General features: G+C 38.8%; 1 pseudogene across 1 annotated transcript; it reads left to right on the top strand.

Annotated features, from left to right (window-relative positions):
* Window positions 1-1607: 1607 nt before the first annotated feature.
* Window positions 1608-4753, top strand: LOC149827065 (protein TEEBE pseudogene; annotated as a pseudogene). The gene is made up of 3 exons (XR_016434647.1): window positions 1608-1707; window positions 2852-3349; window positions 4061-4753. The product of XR_016434647.1 is annotated as a protein TEEBE pseudogene (transcript).
* The last annotated feature ends 16828 nt before the right edge of the window (window positions 4754-21581 follow it).

Genomic DNA, 21581 nt, shown 5'->3' with positions numbered 1-21581 from the left:
GTATCCAACCTAATGTGACTGGTTTGATATGGATAAATCATGAGAAGGCATGACTCATGTGAGTTAAAGGGCAGTTATTACAACTACCCATGCAGGATAACCACCGATAATGGTAACCACCCACTATAGCCTCATGCTATAGGATTTTTTCAAAAGTCTATAAGAAGGGGTTTGATTGCTTAACGAGAAGAGCTAAGGGGTATCCTCTTTCTCACATTTTGAGTTTAGGGTCCTACTTACCATCGAGTTGATGCCCTGGGCTCATCGTGGGCACCAATAGGCTAAGGAGAACGCCGAGCACCCCAATTATGCTAGTTTCATCCATGGCGTCTATCTGTATTTATTCTTGCTATCACATTCTGGTTCTGTTTTGAAGAATGCCCACACCACCGACTTCGAAAATAACACTCACGAGAATCTAACCCTGACTGCCCGTCCAAGAGTCCAAGCCCGTTCCAACTACCCTAACCCCTCGGGTCTATTCCCGGGCTTGGTTATTAAAAAAAAATGTTAACGAGTTTGCGAGTGATTGAGTTTTGCCTGTTAGAAAACCTGAAAAAAAATGCATGGCAAAATAATATCCGAATTCATGAATCAATACCTTACCGACTTACCCTGAACAGAACATGTCAATCTCATTCTCATCGAAAAGTTTCGCTATAAGCTTTCAATGGGAATATGGAGAGAAACAGGACTCACAAAGCCCATAGGAATATTCGGTACACTCGACTGTGCCATAATCTCACATGTCAATCTCATTCTTATTTGGAAAGTTTCGAGACAAGCTTTCCATAGGAATTAAGTTTGAGGTACATAACTCACAAAGCCCATAGGATGCCAAAGTCTTTAGTAGAAAGTCATGGTTGAGAGCTCTATTATTTGATTAATATAACTCTATAGGCGTGCTCAACATATGTTTTGTTTTCCATTCTCAAAAAAAAAAAAGAAAAATAAATTTGTATGATTTGTTTCTGAATCATACATTAGTTCAAATTTTATTGATATAAAGATATGATTTTGATAATATATGTCATATTCACGGGGCTTAATCTACAAAAATGAAGAAAATCACATAGTTAATTTTTTAGGTTAAAAAAACTATTTCATAAAATATATATTATATTACAATTTAAAATATATATTTAATTTTTTATTCACTGTATTATTAAAATAGATAAAATTAAAAAATATCATTAATCTTTTCATATTTTGATCATTTCATTCAACTAAGCACACAGGATTCATTTGTTCATGGAGGCATCTCAGAGAACGTTCACCAAATCAAGGCAAAGATTGTTCATTTCAAATGCTTGAAATATTTGCATGAACAGCTCTCTGTGGTCACAAAAAGCCAATTTTTAGGCTCTGAACAGTGGTGAAAAGGCCATGTGAACATAGTCTTTTAAAATAGGAAAAAGACTAAAAAAAAACACTAAAAAACAAAAGAGAGAAACCGAGCCCATATTTATCGACACCTCCAACGTGATTTCTTCTGCCATTGACTCCCTTCAATGTGCTATAAACATCTCTCTTCCCCAGTCATTGACAAGTACCCATCTTTCTCTTTTGTCTCCCTTTAGTCTTTTGCTTTCTCTCTGTGTCCCATGATGGGGCTTAGGACTCTTCTCAGAGAAGCAGCATTCCCCACTGCTGTTTTCTTCTTTATTCATCTAATTCTGGTTGGTGCTGCATTGGAAGACCTTGATGGTAATGCTCATTTTCACTGTATATACGTTCTCTTCTTCTTTTGTTCCTTTTTTTGTCTCTCTTAAACTTATTCCGCTATTGCGTTCTTGCTTTTCTTTGTTTTTGGTGAGTTATATGGCTAAGATTTTTCAAAGATTTGGGGGTCTATTCATCATGGTTTCTGTGGTGCCCTTTTAAAATGTTGATGTTTTGGGGAGTCCAGTCATTGTGGGTTTTGGATCTAAATTAGACAGTGTAGTTGTTTGATGGTACTCCTGTACAATGTTGAGGCTTAGGGTCTCTCTTAGTAGTTTTGGATACTTTTGTAGTGTTGCTGTCTGTATGGATCCATTTTTTGTTCCTTTTTATTTAGATTCACTAGTTTACTTGCTTCTGTGAAGTATGAAGATGTTAGATTCTAGTTTTGTTCCTGGAAGAAATGGCATTTTTATTTTTTGTTTGAAGCACATCTTTTCATTTTCTCCCGTTTTCCACTTTCTATTGTTGTTAGATTTCTTGTAGTTTTAGTGGGTTTTATTAGTGAAAGATAATGTAGTTGCTGACTTGTTCTCTTGGTGAATTACAATGCTTGTCTGACAGTCTCCTTCATCTTCATCGTAAGAAAAAGAAAATTGTTTTTTCTCATTGCTAGGTCTTTCCTTCCATTATGTGGAACCATATTTTCAACTTCGAGAAAGAAAAAAAAGTGATATTCCTTTATAAGCTTTTTTCAGCTCGTTCAATCTTTTTTACTTGGTAAATGCAGCTTGTCTTTTGACTCGAATGTGGTTTTCACGCATGTTTAACAAATATTGGTGATATTTTGAAAATATTGTGATTTTATTTTGATATCCTGTTTTCAAAATATAGTATTTTCATTGTGATAATAACGCGATAAAAAAATTCATGTGTATTTGTTTCATTTTTTTACTGTTACATATAGTATTCTTTTAATTTTTTATATGTGCCGTTATTTTCTTGAGATTATCCTCTCCAAGATTTTCCCAAGAGCGAGATTTGGGAAATTGGTTTTCACAGAGTACATTGTTGTGTTCTGTTTTCTCTTTTTTCTTTTCTTATCCCTCTCAACTTTCTCTCTTCTTCTTGATACAAGGACTGCGTGTTTGAAAAGCATATTTTATATGGAGTATTCCTTTCTGTGTAGGTCTTCTTCCTAATGGGGACTTCGAAGAAGCACCAAGTCCTTCAAATCTGAACAAGACTGTGATCATAGGCAGGTATTCTCTGCCCAAATGGTTGATTCATGGCATGGTCGAGTATGTCTCACCTGGGCTGCAGCCCGGTGGCATGGTCTTCGCCGTGCCGCACGGCACGCGTGCAGTCAGGCTTGGCAATGAGGCCTCAATCTCCCAAGCAATCCCAGTGAAGCCAGGGGCTCTGTACTCCCTCACCTTCAGTTCTTCAAGAACATGTGCACAGGATGAGGTGCTGAGGGTCTCTGTCCCACCCCTAACTGGTGAACTCCCCCTTCAGACACTCTACAGCAGTGATGGTGGTGATACCTATGCATGGGGATTCAGGCCTACCTCTAACATTGCTCAGCTCACCTTTCACAACCCAGGGGTTCAAGAAGACCCTGCTTGTGGGCCCCTTCTGGATGCTGTTGCAATTAAGGAGTTAGCCCCTCCACTTCCAACAAGAGGTAATAAAAGTGACAATGCATTCCTGTATTATTTTTTCAATGTGAAGGAGAGATGGGTCTTGTGATCAAATATTGGTAGTTTGTGTTTATGGTCCTTTTACATTGGTATTCTTATGCTTGTCTTTGTGCCGTCTGGTTAGAGATGATGGTTTCACAGTGGTTCTACTGCATATTGTCATGCATTTCTTGGGCCATATTCAAGATTGCTGTGATTTTCTCAGATTGAGCATTCATGTCAGTTTGTTGGGTGTCAATCATCTAGCCTTGATGACTATGCTCACTTAAACCATCTGAGTCTCAAGTTGGGATTGTGAAATTAGTTGAGGAAGAACATGACTAGCATATTGGTTGTGGGAGCATAAAGTGCACACTCTCTTATTTCATTTTAGGTTGATCTTCATAGCATATTTGGTTGATAAGTAATCAAGAATTTTCTATTTTGAATAACATCAAATGCAGATTATTATTCCATGTTACTCAGACAACCATGGAGCACTGCCAGTAATAGATCACTAGAAATGTGTGAAATCTCACCTTTTTCTTTGGGGGGGGGGGGGGGGGGGGGACATGTGAAATCTCACATAGTTGCAACATTCAAAAACTTACATAATCTTGGTACCACCTATTATTTGATTCGCATGCATATTTGTTCTTGTTATCTGTAAATTATCTGGTTTTTAAAGTCACTGCCTTTCATGTCTGTTTGCTCAGATAATCTAGTGAGAAATGGTGGCTTTGAAGAGGGCCCTATTGTATTCAAGAACTCTTCCTCTGGTGTCCTCCTCCCTACAAAACAAGAAGACTTGACATCTCCTCTCCCTGGTTGGATTGTGGAATCCCTGAAAGCAGTAAAATACATCGACTCCCGCCATTTCTCAGTCCCGTACGGGCTTGCAGCAGTTGAGCTTGTTGCTGGAAGAGAGAGTGCCATTGCTCAGGTGATAAGAACAGTCCCCAACAAAGTATATAACATGACTTTCACAGTTGGTGATGCAAAGAACTCTTGCCACAGCTCCATGCTGGTTGAAGCCTTTGCCGGAAACCAAACACTCAAGGTTCCTTTTGTATCCCAAGGAAAGGGTTCGTCTAAGACAGCAAGCTTCAAGTTCACATCAATTGGGGTGAGGACAAGGATCACCTTCTTCAGCTCTTTCTACCACACAAAGGCTGATGATCCTGCTTCCCTTTGTGGACCTGTTATAGATGAAGTTAGGGTTTTTCCTACCAAGTAACTGTTTCTATGTAACCGTAGGTTACGAACAGAAGTTATTAGTGATAACATACTGTCTAAACTTGGCCACTGGAGATTGTTGGTCATGGCCTTGAACCTTTTCACTGTAGTCTGTTTCCATGTACCTGTTATCATCAATCAAGTTGGAAATCTGTGATAAATTTTTGTCTCTAGCCAAACTTCTACTTTGTTTCCTGACTATACAAATTAAACCTGTCAGATATCCTGCTTAGAATGGAAAGAATACCAATACAAGAGGTGCTACAGGTCATCTATTTTGATACCAAGACTAGCACCACATTACCAATATGAATCCCACTAGTGACCAATGGCATCCTTGTCTAGGATGCTTGGTGCCTAATAACAAATATGAGCTTGTGGTTTGACCACAACTACAATCAACACCGAGTGTTTTGCAATCTTTTTCTCCACCAATTCAAATCTGGCCTTAGCTGGCGTGACTGACCTTTCTGCTGGCTAACACAGAAATATATAATTTAGAACAGAGGCATGTGCATTGGTCAGGTTAGACTTGATATATGTCTAAACATGGCAGATTTTCAGCACGAGGAAAGGTGCATTGTCCACTCCAGTTACATGAGCTTATCCTGATCAAGTGTGGGATGACAGCTCCATGACTGAGTCTCATGCTGCAGAAAATGTCCTTTCTCTCTTCATGCTTCACAACAAACAAATAACACCATATAGCAACCTTCAATCCATCATTCACTGCTTAGATGGTTGAAGTTTTGTAACACTTCCAAGTAGTTTCTTTTCATTCCTTCACATTTAGGACACGTTTGGAAGAGAAACTCTCGTAGGAAAAGAAAGTTTTGCCTATGAGAGATTTTGATATGAGAAGTTTTTCAAACGAAAGTTTTTTGCTTGTTTGTATAGCATGAGATAAGAGAGGAGGAGGGTGGTGGTGAGATAGATGGTGGTGGTGATGGTAAAATGGTGTGTGGTGGTCGGTGGTGAGATGGGTGGTGGGGAGTGTAAAAATAAAATTTCTCTTAGTAGAAAACATTCCTTTACCACCCCTCGTAGAGGAATAATACCTATAAAAAAGTATACCTTTTAGAAAAACTCAGCTAAAAAGTCTCTCGTTTGGAAGATTTAAAAATTTTGCATCACTTTTCTTACATCTTTCTCCCTTTCAAACGTGCCCTAAAGCTGTCTACATTGGTGAAGGCAATAATAACCTATAATTGATAAAAGAGAATACATGAAGGAACAGATTCTTGAGGGAAAATGAGCACATCATTGCTCAAAATGGTTCAACAATGCAAAGCTTGAAAATGTCATGGCTCTATTTAAGAACTGCATAGACGCCTGTTTCACTCAAGTCCTATCACCCAATTACTGTCTTTAACTGACAGTAAAACCTCATTTTGCTTTGAGTTGGTGGGCAAACTATTGTCCGGTTCAGGGTCTCCGGTTGTCCACTAGCTTGTTAGAAGAGCTAGGGTAAACCATTGCAACATAAATAAATGTTTCATGACTATAGTAAAAACAAACAGAATTAGCATCACATTAATATAAAATGTTCATCCATCTGTTTGTTTTTCAAGACTCAAAAGCTGGTTAGGATTTAGGGCTGTGAACAAGTTGGGTATCCGACCCATCAGGGTGGACCCAAACCCCTGAAATAACAAGCAATTGGATTAGGATTTGGGTTCGAGTTATGTCAGGTTGAGAAAATGGAAGCCCAAACCTGACCCATATGATTTCAAGGGTACACAAAATATATTTTCACATGAAAATACATAACACCTAGGTCAACCGGATCGGTTCAAATATCCACAAATATACAGCTCAAACCTGGCCCACATATACTTGGGTCAGGTTCCGGTTGACCTGAATAATATTCAGGTTGGTATTTTTATGCACATGCCCAGATTCCCAGGTTCTATTTGGGTCGGGTACCCAACCCATTGACAGCTCTAGGTTGGATGAAACCAAACTCCGACCCAGTCAGGCTCTGTTTGGGAGCCTTGCATTGAGATGGAAACATCTTTCGAATGTGTAGACAAAATATGGTTTTGTCAAAATCTGGTGTTGAGGAAAGAGTTGCCAAAAACACTCTCATGTAAATGCTATTGAATATGGTGTTGGGGCTGTCAACTCCATTCACAATGCAATGTTTTGGCAACACCATTGCAACCAAACAGCAGAGCTGATTAGAGGTATCGGTCGGGTTTGACTCGTACCAAACCCTATAGGGTCAGGGTTTGGTGACAAAGAATGAGGTCCGATTAGATTCTGGGTCGTATCTAAGGGGTCCAATTAGTATATGAAGCTGGGTATGGTTTGTAAAATTTCATACCAGACCTGAGACCACCCCAAGTTTCATTAAGACCCGTACCAAACCCTATAGGGTCAGGGTTTGGTGACAAAGAATGAGGTCCAATTAGATTCTGGGTCGTACCTAAGGGGTGCGATTAGTATATGGAGCTGGGTATGGTTTGTGAAATTTCATACCAGACCCGGGACCGCCCCAAGTTTCGTTAAGACCTGTGATTTTTCAATGTAAAGAAGATTAAAAAACGGTAATATTTTACAGGGTATGGACCAGGTCTGGTACATGTAATTCTTATAGGGTCTGGGTATGGATTTCCATATAGCAGAACCGATGCCAGCACTTTTAGTTGGATCCAGATTTGGATCCACCTGGGTCCAAACCCAGTCCAACCCATTGACACCCCTACCTCTGATTCAAGACTCTAAATATGGCCTTGGTGATGATCAAATAGATTTGCAACTAGCACTGACCAGGTCCAAATCTGGACAAATGTGGAAGACAGCTCGACATAAGTGCGTCTGAAATTTAATCACCATAGACATAAGATTGCATCAGCACCATGTTCAGGTGACTCGGATAACTCATAGCCTCACCATGTGGGTCTGGACCTGATCCACGAGGAAGATCTTGGTTCGCATGCAAACCATCATCACCATCAATAGAGGTTTGGCCTCAGCCCTCAGGTTAGGTTTCGACCCAGGCAGGAAGTACCAACATTAGATACATGACCAGCTGGGAAGAGATCCATATATTATCTGTCCTGAATAAACAAACTTACCGGACCCAGTTGACAGATCTTTGGACTGGACTTGTCCAGAGATGGACATTTGAAATGGGTTGGAAAAAAGGTACAGTTATGTATAGCTCAAGACCACTGGATTTTAGCTGTATTACTTGTCCCATATGCAAATGAGGCCAGGATCAGGCATGCATCTTGAACCTTTCTTAGTATGCATGGATTGGATCTGCTGGGCCAGATCCGAGAATGCATGTAGGTGGGCCGCTTTGGAGGTCGAGCCCAACAAAACTTGGTATGTGCAGTTCCATATCACAACCATCATGGGTACTTTTCAATCTATTGTGTTTTTTAGTAATTAATAAAATATTAAAAAGACAATCTCAATAAAATCACAATAAATACAGATTATTTAATATTTTCCATATATTAATGTTTTTCATAATTTTAATGCATTTTGTATTTTATTTGTATTTTTCATATGTTTCTTTTTTATATAGTTTATTGTCTTTTGTATTTATATTTACAATTTTTTTGCAATATTTTACCAAAAAAAAATCAATTTATCAAGAGATTTTTCCTTTGTCGAGAAAATCTTGATACCAAGATTTGCGACTATGGTCCAGTCCAATAGTTTAAGAGGGTTGGCTGGCCCGAGCCAATTTTTTTGCCTTACCCCACTGGGTCAGACTTGGGCTCAATCTGGGCCCAAGGTCCCAATCGAAACCAAACAACCTTCTAGATTGGCTCATGTGAGCAACAAGAGCAGATCACACAACTTTATTCATACGAAAAGGAAGGATAATGGAGACATGTCCACGTTATGGTTAGGTGCAGGTTGCCCTAAACACACCATAGTAGTAGGTTGGATCATGTGACCAAAGTCATGTCTAACCCAATAAAGCAATCAACCACACCAAGCAATTATTATTTTTTTGAGCTATTGGTCCAATATGCAACTGCCATTATCATTAATAATAATAACATTGGTATTATTATTTTATTATATAATTTTTATTGCTCATGACTTCTTTGTCCAAAGTTTGACCTCTCACCGGGTGCACAGGTGCCTTTAACTAGTGAGTTTTGTAAGGGCTCAGGTGTGACCTCACCCAGGCGTTTACCTTGAAGGGTCCGGCCCAGTAAGTGACCCGATTCTTGGTGAGGTTCCTGGTATACAACAACAACAATAATAATAATACATTATTGTTGTTTCTATGACTAAGCAAAGTTGGTAGTTGGTGGATGACTTGACAAGCTAATACAAAGGAAAAGATATGGCTAAGAGCTTGATATCTCATTTATTGGAGTTCATTTAGTTGGATCTAGTGAGCTCATTATTGATTAATTAGATGATCAACTTGCAATGGCAAAAGTATTTGGATCTTGAATTGTATAAAGAACAAAGAAATTGCAAATCCCAGTAAACCTTTAATTATTTAAAACACTAGATCCAAGAAGGGTAGGGAGATAATCATATGTAAAATATTTTTCTTTCAATAAAAAAAATCATATGTAGAGGCTGATCAAGAGTCCGCCCCGGGTTGCCCAAGTGGTTAGGTTAGTTTTAAGAAAGATGGTGGAACCCCATCTTGCTCAAGATCGGTTCTTTCTAAGGTCATACTTGTGGCTTGCCCATCGGTTGTTCTCTGTGGCCGGCGCCCTAGGGCATTCACCTAGGGTTTAACGATGGCTCCAAACTCTTGGCTAGCTAGGGGATTGGAGACTTGAGCCTCAGAGCCTCTGGGCCAAAAAAAAATTTAGGGGCCCATTTTTAATAGGGATTCCATTTTTAATGGGAACCAAAAACAAAAAAAAAATTTAGGGGCCCCAAAAAAAATGGAGGCGCGGCTCTCGAACTCCTACTATTAATAGGGGGCTCAAAAAATTTCAAGGCGTTGCCCCCAAACTCCTACTATTAATAGAGAGCATATTTTTAGGGAGCCCATTTTTAATAGGGATTCAAAAAATTTCGAGGCCCTACCCCAAAACTCCTGCTATTAATAGGGGGCCCATTTTTTCCCTCGGCCTCAGGCCCCATAAAACACAGGTACGGCCCTGGGCTCATATATATATATATATATATATATATATATATATATATATATATATATATATATATATATATATATATATATGTCTCAAGTTGAAGGGACATATGATTGTGTCCCTTGTTACAAGGCTGGGGCTCCACTCAGGGGGCAAGGGATACCTGAAAGTGATCTCAGGTCATGCCTTGAGCCCATATCATTTGTTGTCAGTGGATTAGGGTTATATAATATGAACACTACCTTGATGAATAGTTCACGGTTCAAGTTCATATCTAAGTTTTTTTTTTTTAATATGACCTTCTGGCAAGGGACGCCACCCATGGGTTTCAAACTTGTGACATCCGGTTAACTTGGTAACATTCACAAGTTACTCCTACCAGATGAGCAAAGCCCTTGTAATTAGGTGAATCTTAATATAGTAAAGAGTTATACAGGCTATCTGCAATCATATTTAGATGCTTTGGTACAATAGAGAAAGCTATAGGACAACACCACAATTAGTTTATTAGCACAAGAACCAAACCTAGTCATTGTCAAGACAAATTATATCCAAATAATAAGCTTTTTTTAGATTTTTTGCCTTTTTTTAATGTTAGCTAGTCCGGAGAAAATCACCCACCCAAGCACCATCCCTCTCCACCCAACCGTAGCTTGACAGGCCTTTCTTTGTTTTTTTTGATAAGCAAGCTGGGGTTAGGCAGACTCCTACTAGCGAGCGAGGGATTTAAGTTTTATGTCTTTCCTTGCCAAAAAGATATTTAAATATTTTATTCAAGTTTGTGGCAGTCTCTCACACAGCCTAACACAGTGATGGTGAGTCTCGGCATGTCTATAAAATACTGGCTCACCAACTTGTGATCTAAAGGGGCAGATGGTTTCCCTGATCAAGTTCTATTTTTTTACAACATGAAAAAACCAAAAGCTCTTCCCTACATCTCTGTCTATCCCGGGGATGGAGGAGCACAGGGAGGTTACCTTTGGTGTCCCTTCCAGTCAAGAATTGGGGCCTCTCAATCACTTGTACCATTGGGTTTTAAACTTGCAACGTCCCCAACACAAGATGAGGTGAACAAACTGCTCCTATAACACAAGCTATAACACGTTGGTTTGGTAAAACCCTTGAAGTCCCCTTTAACCATCAAGGAGTATGCCAAGCATTGACCTTGTGGCAAGGAATGTTCCTGTTGGTTCAAACTCATGACATCCTGTCAACTTGGTGACGCTCCTAAGCCGCCCCTACGAGATGACCGGAGACCTTCCGCGCATCTGCGTAACCAAGTTGACCTCATAGAAAATTAGCCTGATCTTGGCTCCAGATCTAACCAGCCAATATCAGGAAGTATCTTAATTAGATTAGTATAAATGCTCTCTTTAATCGGTACAACTCCAACACAAGCCATGACTCAAAAGACCTACATTCAACAATTTAAGATATGCCTGGATATCATCCTCATGGCACTCATTCTTTGATCACAAATTAGGCATCTTTACCATTTCTAGTCACCATTATCTATTTTGGCAATGAGGTATTTCTTAAAACAAATGTGAGGTTCATTTTTTGAGAAAGATCTAAATAATTCTAGAATAAGGCATTTTTATGCAGAGACTCTGCATATGCAGCACCGCTGATAGCCATCCATCTCAACATTTCTCGAGATGGATACCACGCACATCTCGAGGAATGCCAAGATGGGTGGCTATGTGGGCGATGTACACCGTCGCTGCATGTTATGTGAACACTTGTAGGAAAAGCACAAGTAGAGGGTCATTCATGTTTTCAATATAATGCATAAAAAAAACACAAAAGTTTCAAAAAAAAAAAACTAAAAAATTAAGCAAAATATTTTATTTTACTTGAAAAATTTCTTAATAATTTTGTGATAAGTAGTTTTAAATTAATTTTTTTAAATAAAGCTTTATGAAAATTTTGTAACAATGATGAAATATTTTCAAACAAATGATTGGCACTAAAAAAAGGTAAAAAAATATAAGAATTAGCTGATTATTTGGATATAATTTGTCTTGACAATGACTAGGTTAGATTATTGCTTGTCTTGCTCATTATTATTGGAAAGAGGCGTCAATTATGCCAAAATTATATGATTGACCTAACACTAGCAACATCATATCATAGAAGATTATGCGTCTTACTGCATATCAATCATCATGAACATTATAATTAATAACATTTAGGCATGTCATGCAGCACCATCGGACTATTATTTATTCATCATCATAAAACGATGTTTGGCCACTATCATCATGGCTTAAATTCCCATAGTTGGTTTAGTTCCAAGTTGGTTTCATTGTGTTAAACATAATTGATACCTCATTGAATCAGATTAAACTTGGATGATGACATCCAACCACATAAACATACGTAGGATATATATTTTTTTCACATTCAGCTGTAGAATTGAAAAAAGGGTAATTTAAACTTAGGTACCCAACTCATGACATATTTATATTTAGCTGCCTTAGGTTTAGTGTTGTTAATGGGTCGCAGGGTCGGGCTTGTATTGGGATACCCAACTGACCGAACTCAATTTTTGTGAATGAGCATAAAAAGTGTCGACCCAAATAATATTCGCATCAACCCAAGAAATATGCGCGCCCAGTTTGGGTTATGATTTTTTTTTGCAGAGCAGTACCCTTGCTAACCTGGCTTTATCTCTCAATATCCAACCCGATCCGAGTGTTTTATATGTATTTTTAATAAAAGTAAACTTATGAAATTGAAGCATTTGAAGAAATTCACATCCACAAATAAGAGGCGAGGAGAGAAAAACGTGTGGAGACGAACAGACAGTTTTGGCAACCTCACATCCTTGCAGATTCTAGCGCGCACCAGCTCCGACCATAACCCCTTTCTCTTCCAATAGAAGTGGGACAGGTACTTCGAGCACAGGGGATAGCAGCCCGTGGGAATCGAACCTGGACTGCCCGTCTAACAGCCAAAGCCCATTCCAACTATTTTGACAGCCCTAGTTTCGAATATTTAAGACAGTCTGTCAGGTTGCTGTTCTCTCACTAAGTATATTACTTATCTACCACTAAGTATAGCTAAAAAAGTGATATTCAGTGGGGAAAGCGGGGCCCCGCCCTGCCTCGCCCCGTTTGGACCGGGGAAGAAGGGTATGAAACAAAATGGAGGTGGGGATGAAGGTTAAAATCCATCCCTGTTCGGGAATGGAGGCGGGGATGGAAGTACCCTTTAAACTGCCCCACCTTCATCCCCGTTTGAACCGGGGATGGAGGACATGAAACGGGGATGAAGGTGGGGGTGGAGGTTAAAATTCATCCCCGCCGGGGATGGAGGCGGGGATGAAGGTTCTAATCTTGAGGTGGGGCGGGGGTGGAGACTGCCATCCCTAATATTCAGTCAAGGAAAAGTTACTTAAATTGTCATTTACTAAAGTTAGCGACAGTTGGATGAATAAAAAAGTAAATAAAACAGTCATGTAAATAATTTTTTTTAAATTAGGTACTATTTTAAATATTTGAAACTGGAGGTGTTTAAACATGTATTTACCATACGTTAGGTGTCTATATGTAATTACTCTTTAAAATAGTTTTTTTTTTAAAGGATCTCATCTTACACACGTGGTCTGCTGATTAAAAAGTTTTTGGATAGGTTGTGACGTGTTTGCAGGTTTTCCATCGGCTTCAAAAATCATCAACAGTCCACAATGTACCAATAATTCATAGTTGAACAATAATCATATTTTCTTTGAAGAAAATACACAATCCAAGATGCCAACTTTGCAAACAAACTACCTTGAACACATCTATAAGGTTTTAATAGCATGTAGTATCGATTGTGCAAAACATATTTCCGTATAAGTTCTTTTTGGATGAGAAGCCCAGGACACGTTTCCGCTGCTGATTGTGTGGATCAGTGTTGGAGTTTTAAACAGGTATTAGTGGCAGTCACAACTGCGGCTAATGCTCATTTTTCTGCCCAATGCATTAGCGGTTGTCGTCATGCTTCTAATGCATTGATTTTGCATAAATCTGACGTTGTTCGGTGCTAAGGTCGTCTGAAGTTACGGCCTCGGCTGGTCTTTGGTTGGTAAAACCTTTAAGGTCTTTCTGCCTTCTGGTAGTACATCCAACTTTGACATTGTGGCAAGGGATGCTACCCAATAGTTTCAAACTTGTGACCTCCCGTCAACTTGGTGATATTGATAAGTCGCCCCTACCAGATGAGTAAAGCCCTTGTGGGCACATGAGAGAGAGAGAGAGAGAGAGAGAGAGAGAGAGAGAGAGAGAGAGAGAGAGAGAGAGAGGTGCTCCTTCAATTGCAAAATGGAATCATGGACAGCTTGGCAAAACATCCATGAAAAGGAAAGAATACAAAATCTTCCCCCTTTTGATTTGGTATAAGAAAATAAAGTCATCTTTCTTCCTTTTGAAACTTCCAAACAAGACTCTTGTGGACATTGTTGTTGTTATACGTCACTAAAAGGGAGGAGCAGAGGAAGGAATGTGGCAATAATAATGCCATCTTCCTCATTTTTTAGCCATTCATGAAGCAAAGTTTGATGTCAATTGGGGTAATCCTTCCTTGGACGCCAATGAAAAAGGTTTCCTTCAATGTAGTTGAGGCATGAGGGCACATCACATGATCATGACCATGATGATGATGCATACCTACACGATCAGTTTTTCTTTTGTTTATTTTTGTAAAATAAAATATGTCCACACATTGGCATGACTTTTGAGTGGTTAGAAATAGTTACCAACTTCTTTACTCCATCTCATGCACCATGTGCACACATTGGCATGACTTGATTGACCAGAAAAGATGAGCAAGTTCTGCACTCTATATATCTCATGCATGATGATGACTCTAGGATTGGGACTTGACCCGGTTTTGAGTTTGGGACCCGGGTCAAGTTGGGCTTATAGGCCAGGCGTATCAGGAGCAGTGTCACAACTCCCAAATATTAGAAATGTTTTTGAAAATATCATGGAAAAATATTATGGTTCCAACAAAAAAGTTAAAAATCACAATTAAATGAAAATGTATTGAAAATGTTGTGATTTTTATCATTAAAAACAAAAAGTCGTGAGCCGAAAAAACACGATAATTTTATTTTTTGTCGTTAGAATTATTGTGAAAAAACAGTTTTTATTTTTTTTTATTTTAGAATGTTAATGTTGTTTTTATTATATTATCTAATTTATTTGGTTTGACAAGTTGGGAAAAACATAATAAATGTGTGGCTGATAAGTTGCAATTCTTTTTCACTATTGTCACTATCTAGGAGTTATATTTAGCAAAAACACTAACTTTTTATCATTTATGACTTAGTGCAAGATGATGTTGCCCTATGCATTATTAATCCACTATTTTTTTTTAACATGGTGATAAAAGCATTTAAAATAAATACCTTCATAAAACTTTTTTGTAAATTTATATATTTGTTTATGAATGCCTTTCTAGTTTTTTGTTTAGCAGTTATTTCTGTCTTATTTACATTGCAAAAAAATAAATATTCTAATTCCGTTATTTCCAATTGATGTTGAATTGTCATTGTGGCAACCGGTGACTATGCTTGGGGCTGTTATCCTGCTAATGAATTGGATTCGTATAAGAACTTATTTGTATCCAAAACAGATCCGACTAAATCCAACCCAGATCTGGCAGGAACCAGACCGGATCAGATTAGGGAAACTTTGGTCTGGGGTGAACATGGAACCTAGGGTATGTAGGATTATCTATCTAGGATTGTCAATAGTTGGACCTGATCACATCCAAGATCCACATTGCTGAGTATTGATCTCTGTCCTTTCATGACCTCTTTTTTTCATCAGAGCCGGGCTAGGCAATCAGATCTTTTGCAGAACCAAATTAAACTGCAGAAAATTGAATCTATTTAAATTGGATCCGGCTGATTCTAGGCCATGAAAGCGTAAAGATGGTAAATTTTATTGGATATGGATCCAAAAGTATGAGACCTAGACCTATTTAGTGTATTTTGAGCTGGATAGTGGTCCACATTTGAGTATGAAGCCCGATCCATCCCCATCCAAAGGATTTACAACCCTAACCAACTAAGACAACAATAATTGAAGCCATATCTTGGACACAAAATAACAAACTAATTTTGGACCCATTCAAGTTGTCCATTCCATGAATCACCATAGCAGGATCCAACCCTATCTAAGTTCAGCGGATTGCGTATAAATACGGGCCCTCAACCCATATAATCAAGTATCTGGATACTCTAGTTGGGTACAAAGTATGTCCAGCATGTTTGCCCACTTGACAAGTAGGGTTGGATACTGAGCCATCCTGGATTTGAGAATTAGGATCAATTAGAGAACTTATCTGGAAGGCAAAACTGGATCCAGATCCAGATCCAATTCGAGAGTATGCACTTCATATCCTTTACCCTACCCGTATTTACTACACAAATGCATATATAAACATCTTGATCTGATCTTGTGGCAAATACATGCGGACCTATTCCACTAGATATGAATTGTATTAATCGGATCCAGGTTCATGCCTGGATCAATTTAAAGAAACACATCCCATTCTAAGGATTTTATCAGCAAGGAAAATCTTCGTAAATTGAAAATTTGTGTTTTTATACAAAAAAAACAACAGGAAAATGTCATTAGGCTCATAACAAAAACACAGAAAACTAAAGAACATCTAAAATTTGGAAACAAAAAACATAGAATATCTAGATAATATCACATTACATTCTGCGGGAGAGGCTTTTTAAGTTCTTGTGTTTTGTCAGTTGAATTAATTTCTAGCAATAAAACTACAAGAAATTCAAAATTAGTGTGGTTTGTGAAGTTTGTTGCCACGATGATGATCATAGTCGCAAAATTCATTCTTGAGAAAATATTAGCTAGCTAAAATCTCATGAAATTTTGAAATGCCTGGTTTTTCTCGAAATAATCTCGGGAAAGATACCAGCATACATAAAATATACAAGTTTTATGTAAAAACTAGGAGTGTCATCGGGTCGGGTTTGATTCGGACTCAGGTAAAACCAGACTGTGACCCGATTTTCGGGTATGGTATCGGGTCTGGACCAGGGTTTAATCTGGTCCACTATAAGAAAAACCATACCCAGACCTGATAAGAATTACATGAACCGGACTCGAACCATACCCGGTAAAACCATATTTTTTTCATTTTTTACATTGAAAAATTACGGGTCTTAATCAGAACTTGGGTCGGGTCCGGGTCTGGTATAAAATTTCATAATCTATACCCGGTTCCATGTATTAATCGGACCTTTGGGTCCAGACCCAGGTCTTAATCAGGTATTTTTATTTATCACCGTACCCAGACCCTATAGGGTTTGGTTCGGGTCGAACCCGACCGGTTGAGACCCCTAGTAAAAACACAAAAAACACCAGAAAAAATGTTTTTTTTTCCTTTAAGAAGAATGTGATATTCTCAAAACATTGCATTTGTTTGAAAAATATCATATTTTTGGCATTATATGGGGCTCTGAGAGTCTTGCCATAAAAAATCAGGATGTTTTCAAAGTATCGGCAATATTTGTGACTATGGTACGGATCAAGATTTATGTATATGCACCAGGATCCGAACCACTTAAGGCGTAGTCGAACAAACCGAGTAGAGCCAGCTGTGTCTGACCCAAATCCAAAAGAATTTACGAATAAAAAAAAGAAAAAGAAAGAGGTGGTGTATTATATCAGCAAGTTGGTGAAAAGGACATGGCCTGGTGGTGGGTGTCCCCGCTGGTCCCCTTGCCGTGTTTGAGTGTCACGAGCGCACCAACATTGGCACAGCCTACCTGTAAAGCCCGGACTGGGTCATGGGCAACTAACCCACGTATTCCCAAATCCTTTATTTTTTTTGGAGTGGGGGCCACACTGAGGGTCTTCCTTGTGTATCTGGTTTTCTTGGGGCCCACATCCCTAGCTACTCCCCCTTATTGGAGCAACCAAGGGCGCTTTCCTCTCCAATGCCCTTTGAATCTTTCCTTTCATATTGTCCGTCTTGCCCCTCATCTTTTTGGAAAATGACAAATTGTTGCATCACCCACATAAATCTTGATTCTCAAAATTCTCATTTTCAATGGGAAAATCTCGTGATAAATTGGAATTTTTGTTTTTAAAGCATATCAAAAAAATTACAAGTATATGATATATAAAAAAAGAGAGAATGAATTTATAAAGTTTAAAATAAAATTATATAGAAAACAAGTGAGATTTTGAAAATCTCGTTGTATGCTATCAAAATTTTATGGTTGGTGAATATTTCATGATAAGACTACTAGATTTTGATAATATCACTTTGTTTTCTTGATTGTGACAAAATATGGAAGGATAAACCGACTGAATGATAATATCACTTTTTTTTTTCTAAGGAAAAAAGAAAAAATTAACTATGTGTATCCTTTTTTTTTTAGAGTATGCAATTTACTGTGTAATCATTGTTCTTCATTTGTTGTGTGTGTGTGTGTGTGGGGGGGGGGGGGGGTTATTGGTCCTTTTATAAAATAAATTTGGAGTTCCTTGAGTCATTTTTCAATTGATTGTGGCCACATTTGAAGTTTCAAGTGTTTCACTACCATTCTTCAGCTATTAGGTGCACATGAATTTTCAGTTTATGTGAAGTTATCCTTTTTCCGAAAGGTAGTGAGGCTACTTAAAGGGGGAGGGCCTTGAGACCTCAGCCATCCAATCCAACCAATTCTCTTTTGGTGTTATTGTTGGTTTTCCCTTTAGCCCTTGCACAAACCCACCCTTCTTTCATCTCCTTTGCCTAAAGTTCCCCTTTGTTCTAAACCCAAATGGCCTCTGCAACTTCTATGCCTACCCATTGGGAGAGTGCTTTTGAGGATGAACCAAAGTTGGGACATGAACTAGAGATTGATGGTGCTCTAATGGACTTCTTGGAAGAAGCCCAAGCTGATGGTGCAGAGGATGAGAGGCTGAGTTGTGTGATTCAATCCTTTGAGGCTGAGATTGAGTCTGGCAGCAGAAGCAGCAGCACCTCAGGGAGAGAGGAGTTCATCATACCCAACAGCACTGAAGAGCATGGAGCGGCAGATGGCTATCAGCACTCAAAGGAGTCCACATACCATGTTGATGATCCCTTTGATTGGGTGGACATGGAGATGGTCTCTAATGAGATGAACCAATGGTATTTGGATTCAAGTATGGATGAGATTGGGCTTGTGACCCAATTTGCGGATCATGTGAATTATGATGATGGCCTTAGAGACCACACTTTCTATTATGCAGAGGCTCCCATGGAGCATGAGTTTATCCCACTGTGGGAAGAACAAATGTGGCACTAGAAGTTTGTCTCATATTTGATAGCAACTTATGCAGTGGAAGAAAACCACGAGAGAGACAGAGAGTACCACTATGCATTTAGATTTAGTCCTGCATTTGCATGTTTTTCTATCTTATCTTTTTCCACTTGCTTTTGAGCAAGTTTGAGGGATATTGAAATGTGGAAGAAACTATATATTTCGCAGCATCTCCAAAGGGGCAAAGATATGATAATGTAAATCTAGAAAAATCACTATTCTGTAAGAAAAAGTATAATGAAAAGTTTTTGTTTGTTCTACACTGGAGATAGAATGCGCATTGCCAAAGCCCACAAATTCACCCATTTAATTTCTTCTAATTTTTGCATATCCCTCATGAAAAACATATGTTCTATGATTTAGCAGATTTCCCAATGCTCCCTTAGAACCATGAAGGTCCTACTTTCTAACTCAGAGAGAGAGAGAGAGAGAGAGAGAGTCTTTTGAAATCACTAATCATGGAACAATAAGGTTTGTTTTTTTTAGCATGGAGAAACCGCCGTTATTGTTTGGAGGATTTATTATCGAGAGAGAGGTGTCACATCGATCACAATGTAAAATTCCATCAGCACTTCCCCTGCCGGTGAGAGATAGTTTCCCGTTTGGCTTAGGCCTTACGGCAAAGGACATACTATGGTATTGAACTCTTGATTCAACTTAAAAGACTTAAGCCGACCCTACCTAGCCAGGTGCATAGCCTTTGTGAGCAGTACGGCTCAGATTTTCATTGAAAAAAGGAAAAGGAAAAGGAAAAGGAAAAGAAAATTGTATATTTTCTTTCACTATGTCTTAAAATCTGATGACTCCAACAAAATTTATTTAGTCATCTTAGAATGGTTGAAGAAAGGTTTGCTATGATGAACCTGTTGATTCAGACCAAAGGATGTAGATTGAGTTAAATATGTGTTGCCTAAGATAAATGGGGTATACCCAACATGGCCTGGTCTTCGTAATCCCCACTATCAAATCTGGGAAGTGACGATAATCATCCGATTGTCCACAGTACGCCATGTGAAGCATGACCAAGTTCGTGAAATATCCATAATTATTCTTCTAGGTACTCAATTTCATGAAGTTTGTTACTTTTCAAATTGTGCCAAACATGTTCAAAATGCACCTTGATACTCTCAAACAATGAACATTTCCTGAACTTTTCGAATTTCCTACCATGACTAAGGATCTGGTTGTAACCGGCTATCTTTTTTTTTTTCTTTTATGATGACAAGGAACCCACCAAGATCAAGCCCACTAATATGCTCCACCCTGCAGTGGTAAACCCTAGGAGAGTGGAAGAACCCTATAGTGTCACTCGATACCTGTCCTGTTACAAAAACTGCGAGCAAAAAATAACCTAAGAAAATAAAACACAACAAGAACACAGATTTATGTGGAAAAACCTTCCCTCAAATTCGAGAGGGAGTAAAAATTGCGGCCGCCCAGAGAAAAAACTTTATTGTTTTTTCTCGACAGATACAAAAGAGAAAGAAAAGAAAGAATTTATACAAGGCAAGGACAACATCCCTAAACTTAAACAAATCGAGTTTGATTCATAAAACACCGGGTCACAAACATAAGCAAAAAAAAAAAATTCTTCAGAGGGGCACTGCCCCCCTAAGACCTCCCCAAGAACCCCCCCCAGGGACGCCCCCCCTGGACCCACGGCAGGGGGAGCCCCCGGACTCCCTTTCTGCAATGACAAAAAACTCTGAATCAGGCTCCACAACTCATCAATCTCCCACTTGGAGACTGATACAAAAAAGTTTCTCCATCTATCTTGTCTTCCTAATCTCTTCTCTGTATCTCTGGAACGACAATCCTCCCTCATGCTCAATGAAAGAGTCCAACTGAGGCAATGCACAATTTCAGTTTCTCAGTGGTCACACCTTTTGTCAACATGTCTGTTGGATTCTTGGCAGCAATGATCTTCTCTAATGACAATGTTCCATCATTTATCATTTCTCGAATGTAATAATACTTCAATTGAATGTGCTTTGTCCTTGAATGAAATATTGAATTCTTTGCAAGACACAAAACACTTTGATTGTCACTGAAGAGAACACTTCTTTCATGTTCCTTGCCAATCTCCTTTAGAAAATTCTTCAACCACACCATCTTCTTTCCGACCTCAGAAATAACAATATATTCAACTTCTGTGGTTGAGAGGGCAACGCATTTTTGAAGTCTTGACATCCAGTTGATCGCAGTGTTACCAAGTGTAAACACATATCTGAAAATGCTCTTTCGTCTGTCCACGTCTCCACCAAGGTTTGCATCTACAAAACCTTGAAAGTTTGCACTTCTCTTATTGAAACAAAATGTCATACCTGATGTCCCTTTCAGATATCTCAATATCCATTTCACAGCTTCCCAATCCTCTAGTCTGGGATCCGTCATATAACAGCTCACAACTTCCACTGCATGAGCAATGTTTGGTCTGATGGACACCATGACATACATGAGACTGTCAACGACTGAGGCCAATGTCCGGCCTGACATTCAGCAGGACCCGCGTTGAGGGAGCCCCTGAACCCCCTTTTTTGTAAGGACGAAAAACTCTGAATCAGGCTCCACAACTCATTATGTCCGGGGTAC

The sequence above is a fragment of the Nuphar pumila genome, chromosome 10 (assembly GCF_984573655.1).
Source record: "Nuphar pumila chromosome 10, dmNupPumi1.hap1.1, whole genome shotgun sequence".
NCBI classification, from domain to species: domain Eukaryota; kingdom Viridiplantae; phylum Streptophyta; class Magnoliopsida; order Nymphaeales; family Nymphaeaceae; genus Nuphar; species Nuphar pumila.
Note: the sequence above shows the minus strand (reverse complement) of the source record. Positions and strands in the feature narration are given on the sequence as shown.